We start from the raw sequence: 6025 nt of genomic DNA, 5'->3' as shown, positions 1-6025 counted from the left end.
TTCAACTAGGACTTAGGCTTGTGTAACTTAAAATGTCTTGTTAGTGTTACTAAACCCAAGTATTTAAGTTAAACTAAGAATCTTTTCTGCTTCTTGCAACTATTTATTCTCAGTTAAATCAACTTGGATTGAAATGAAAATAACTTGAATTTCTTATAGTGCCGAACTCAACATTTTAAGGCAGTCAGATTATTTATTATTATTATTATTATTATTATTTAAAGTTTAAGTTTAAACAGCTTTTTTTTTACAGTGGGTCAGTAACTTTGAAACTATTCACATAAAGTAGCAAAGTAAGCTGTTAAAGTCGAGCTGACTTCATGACCTCGTGTGCACTGATGGGCAGGTATAACCAACGCAACCTGTGCGATGGAATGCGCTCTGCGGGCTGTGTTTCCTTCGGTGACCTGCTCTGCTGTAGACGTCTGCAGCAGCTGACCACGGAGGTGTGATCAGGGTGTCAAAAGGTGTGTGCGTGTGTGTGCTTCCATCGTTCACAGCTCCTCCGGCCTGTAATTAGCAGAAGGTAAGACGTGAGGCCAGAGGCCGCTGCATGTATTTTAACTGACCCCCTTTCGCTCTGATGGCTATTCAACCGCTCTCACCGTCAGTTTTCTTTTTCTCTGTAAGCAACCATTTATTTCTTCTATTAAATGCACTGGAAAGGGGAATCTTGCTGCACCTGTTTCAGTCAACAGCATGTCAGCACAAGCCGTCGTGCTTCTTAAGTCTGGCGAAATGTGAGGGACATGACAAAGATGTTTACAGTGCAAATGTAACATCCCGCCGCTGACAGACCGCCGCAGAGGAACTACGTGATTGACGGGTTGTGTCTTGTGGTTCTCGTGGTCGTTAGGACAGGAGTTGGTCGTTGGAGAAGCAAACCGGTACTTAGCGGGCGACCAGGTGTCAGCGGCATGACAGAACCCTCCGTTTGGTTTGGTGGGGACAGCTGGCGAGGACGGACAGAAGGACATCAAACAACCCACATCTGGGGAGGGTGGAGGGTGGAGGGTGGTGTGGGTGTCTGAGCAGAGTGTGATGACAAAAGAAAGGGAACAACAAGAAAGACAAATGTAGAAGGTCAGTTAATGTGATGAAGAATTTCACGTCTGAGCTAAATATCTGTTGACTAATTAATTTTGTCTTCCTTTCCGCTTTTTTTTATGGTTAAAAGTGGCCAGTCAACACACACACACACACACACACACACAATAACACATTTTAATTAGTCACATGTGATTAAGTGTCAGTAAAACAATATAAAAAAAATTGTTTGAGTCTTTTTCCACCTTCTTTGCTACAAAACAACACTCAGTAAGGGCTCTTCTATTCCCAAAGCTCAAAAACTATACTTCATGCACTGTGGCGCTTTTTTTTTCTAAAAATAAATATCTGCAATGCCCATTGGGGGAGGAAGTTCTGTACCAGTCAATGCTTTTAACAGACGCCTTTCCGTAAACGTCTCCCACATACAAGCTTCAGTGCCGAATCAAAGCAGATTCAAACGCTGTTAACTCGATCCGGCTGTAAATGACGTCAAAAGACAGTCACTGTACCATCGTCGCGGATCATTGCGGCAGCAACCTGTGCATGTAAGCGACGCTGGTACGTGTCGTCCTTTGATCCGCTGTGACACTTTCATCCGCTCTCAGGCACTCATGGTACACGTGTGTGTGTGTGTGTGTGTGTGTGTGAGATCAGGCACGGCAGTTATTAAGCTGTCATAGTGGAAAATAGACATCGCAATTCCCAGTGTTCCCTCACAGGCTGCTGGAGGCCCACAGAATGCACCTGCTGGGGCCCGGAGACTGCTGGGTATTGACTGGGGGGGGTGAGGGGGGGGGGGGGGGGGGGGGGGGCGTCTTGGATCTGGCCCCGTGCCAGAGAGGCTCCGCACAACACAGGTGGGCAAAAAAAACCCACCTCACCTCCACCCCACCCCTTTGAATTAGTTCCTTCAGCAAGTAGTTTCTCAGTTTCAATCTATTGGAGGTAAATCCCTGATGTTAGAGCACTGAATCACGCGGAAGGGGTTACGTTATGAATAGATTTAATACATCCTTTCTATTAACCACAATCTGAGCCGCGCGTTCCTAATATCTTACATTTATTTTTCTTTTGTCAACAAACAATATAAATGAAGGAATTAGCTAGAAAAGAACTATGACGTGGAAAGGTCAAGAGCAATGTGTGTCAGAAGCATCACAATCCTGCACAGGGATTTGCAGAGAAAGGCTGTTTTTGGGAAAAGCTTCACGACGCACATCACGAGCAGTCGCAGCATTCACACTGAGGTCAAATGGGTGTGACTTCCAACGTGCAACAATAAAATGTGCAACGCAACTCCTTTAACCCCTCCCCAAAGTGTGACTGTTTTCCCCTCCCCACCCCTACTCCCAAAAACACACACCCTCTTCCCTGCTCTTCCCTGGGATACCGGAACCAGCCCGCCCCTTCTGCAGGTAGGACATCCACACGCTCATGGAAAAAAAAAATATATTGTTTGAGTTGGCAATTTAATAGTTTCTGGGATCCGCGTTTGCGATTCATTTGCACATTTATTCCTTCATCGCAACTTGAATCCTCCCGCGGGGAATAACAACATCACTGACCACGGGTTTGCTTTGGATGATTCCAGCGGCCTCTATGGTTAGACTTGGAAACACATACCAGTGAGGGGGAAAGCATCTGTACCTGTGGCTTTGTGTGCATGACTGTGTGTGTGTGTGTGTGTGTGTGTGTCTTGGCAGGGCCTCCGGGTGGTGAGGGGGAATTTCTCCAGGACTTTCCTGCGATTTGGTTACCATGAGATCACAGAGATTCCCGCAGGAGCAAGCGACGTCCGCATAAGGGAGACAGTGAAGAGCCGAAACTATCTGGGTACAAACACACAAACGCACACACACGTTTTCCCCCACGGCGAACGCTGCGCTGATGCACAAACACGGCGCTTTCCTCCAGCTCTGCGGACCCAAAGCGGCCTCTCCGTCGTCAACGGCAACTGGGTGGTTGACAGACAGGGGAGCTTCACTGCGGCGGGGACACGGCTGACGTACCAACGACCCAACGAAATCCGATCTCGCAAAGGAGAGTCCATCACGGCAGCGGGGGCCGCTGACCGAGGACCTGCATGTTCACGTGAGACAAGGACGGGAACGCATCGGCCCCCATTGTTCAAATACACACTGTACACAAGCAATCCTACTGGTGCTACAATCATCATCAAATACCCCTCAACTATCTCCCACAGCTGATCTACCAGCAACCAGGTCCCAGTGTGTACTATGAGAACATCGTGCCTTTAGAGGACTCACGTCTTTGTGTAGCTGCAGCAGTGGGCCCGTCCCACTCAGGTGGGATGAACCACCAAGATGAGCAGGACCATCCGAGGGAGAAGAACTACCAAGGTGAAGTCCCCAACAATGACGTCATCGAAGAGACAGCCCACCCTAACCAGGTTCCCTCTGACCCTCGGGCCCACCTACGCCTGGACAAAGAGTGGGCGCACAGCGTGCAGCGCCACCTGTGGCTCGGGTGAGGAAGCGCATTAAAAGCAACATAGGACGACTGCACAGTGAATGATTGCTTTCCAAATTTTTATGCAATGCCTTTTAAAAATCGGTGCTATAGAATTATTTGTGGCCGTAGTGTGCAGGCAGGCTTACATCAAAAAGGACATATGCTCATTTTCAGTTTAATACCTTTTGGGGGGTCATTTGGGGTTTCTATTTAAACAAATCGACTTGCTTTTAAAGTAAAAAATATTCTAAAAAAAATCTTTAAAAAAGTCCTTAAAATGTGAAATTATATATATATCGCCATATTATTATATTGTGCAGAAAAAACACACCTCTGCTTAGTCTTTTCTCTGTCTGTGTGCCAGGCAGGCGTCAGTCACTCTGGGGGTGTGTTGAAACACACTCAGAGACGCCCGTTCCAGCTGACCTCTGTGACCCCGGCCTTGAACCAACGAACCAGGAAGAGGTTTGCAGCTACGAGCCCTGTCCTGCGTAGTGAGCAACACACACACACACACACACGCACGCACAGTTGATGCATACAATGGTCGTGAAACACAAGAATGGTCGACACGCCGCTGCATTAGTTCCACATGGAGCCGTTAGCCGTTAGCCACCGGGTAACGCAGACTTGTGGGGCGAAATCACACAGTGGTCCGGTTGCGCGGGAACAGGGAGGAAATGCCGTTGTCTCTGCAGTCCTCTCCGGTTCGTTGTGGTCACATGTTTTCTTTCCATATTTTAATAAAGGATTCAGTGCAGCGCTGTTAGATGATGCGACACAAAAGGACTATTTATTTAAGTATGTGACGTCTTATTTTCTATTATTATCAGCTTGTACTGCATGAAAAGAGGAGTGGGCTACTTCTTACAAGGCTCTGTATGTAGTTGTGAATGAGTCAGATTTAATTGTACTGGGGGACGTTGAGCAGTGAAGCCTGAGGATCGGAAGGCTCAATGAATTAGTACCAGCGCCCCCCCACTCCAAAGATAGTAGATAACCACGAATGGAAGAGTTGGCCTCGCTTCCCCTGTTTTTCCCCTCACTTTGTGCCACTTGCTCCCCTTTTTCCCGTCGCAGACCCATCGTGCAGCGACCAGCACCACAACTGCATGGTGGTGGTTCCGGCCCGGCTCTGCGTGAACGCCTACTGCAGGAGCGCGTGCTGCTCCTCCCGCTCCCGGGCCCTCAGGTCCTGCCCCAGCTCACTTCTAAAGGACCACGTCCGCCGGTGACGGGCAGCGGTGCGTCCTTCAGTCAGAAGAGCGACAGCTCGATCCCTCTCCGCCGGCGGCCGTGTGCAAGTGCGGCCTAAAACTCCACGGAAGCTCCTGTCATCAGTGTATGAATGAGGGTGAATGATGACATGTGCACGAGGTCAGAAGAGTATCGTCCATTTACCACTATAATATAGTCCAAACTATTTGTATTCAAGCTGATCTTAAATCGTTAACGGTTCATTTATACCCCAAAGCAATATGTGTGCTGCCAGGGAATAAAGATGCACTTGATGGAAGAAATACAATGGAAAGGGACATATTATATTAAAGGATACTTCCACAATTTTTATAATCTGTCATGATTTTTTATTATTTGTCTAGAGGGAAACAGGGGAGAGTAATATCTTTAGCCAGCAGGCACTTTCTTTTAGTCAAGTCATTACTGGGCCTGAGTCTGATCAGCATCACCAAAAGAACCTTTTGATTGTTTTCTTGTTGAGATGAACAGCTATTCCAAATACTGGGGAATGTGGAGTGATAAATCTGTTATCCCAGCAAACTAAAAAGACGCAGCCATAGCAACAGTAACTAAGGACGCCACACACCTTCTCAATATGGGGTCAATATCAAAGTGGGCAAAAAGTCAACGTACATCCAGTAGAGATGAAATAAATATGTTGCCTGTTGTCGTGAAAGCTTTGTTTATATCAGAAAACAGGAGTCCATCATTAATTACCTCGAGGCAACTGGGTCTGTTCATCATTTTAAAATTAAAGATTTATTTTTATGGTCGTCTGTACGCTAAACATATAGCGAGACGGCAGACAGCCAGCTAGCGGACTAATAATAATAATAATTATCTCTGTTCATAAAGCTGTCACATCAATGAGACCTTTATCCAGACATGCATTTTGAAGCTGTTCAAAAGAACCATTGCCGAGCAGCTGAAAACTACTAAATAATATGCCGTGTGTCTGATATTTAGATTTAGATTGTTCACTTGAGTAACGGTGACATTCCACGCATTACAAATAATCCAAGAAGATTCAGTTCTGTCCCCAGTAAACTTTACACTACTTGAAGATGTCCAATAGTATTTCACGGTTGGTCTCTTTGGGTAATATGATGGGCAACAATGCTTTGTGCATTTAGCGTTAACATCAGACGTTTGGTCTATATAATCTTTGTGAAATAACATCACCTCTGAGCAGTGACGATTAGCTGGGAGAACTTTCATTTGTTCACCAAGTCGAGCAAAGAAGACGCCACATGGAACCTGTAGC

The 6025-nt window shown here is 46.5% G+C and overlaps 1 long non-coding RNA gene across 1 annotated transcript; it reads left to right on the top strand.

Moving 5' to 3' along the window:
* The first annotated feature begins 2746 nt into the window (after positions 1-2746).
* On the top strand, positions 2747-3537 carry LOC120825629 (uncharacterized). Its single transcript, XR_005713136.2, has 3 exons — positions 2747-2883; positions 2965-3141; positions 3254-3537. It is a non-coding gene; the product is annotated as an uncharacterized LOC120825629 (long non-coding RNA).
* Positions 3538-6025: the final 2488 nt, after the last annotated feature.

The sequence above is a fragment of the Gasterosteus aculeatus genome, chromosome 9, assembly GCF_964276395.1.
Source record: "Gasterosteus aculeatus chromosome 9, fGasAcu3.hap1.1, whole genome shotgun sequence".
NCBI lineage: Eukaryota > Metazoa > Chordata > Actinopteri > Perciformes > Gasterosteidae > Gasterosteus > Gasterosteus aculeatus.
This window is presented reverse-complemented; position numbering and strand designations above follow the sequence as displayed.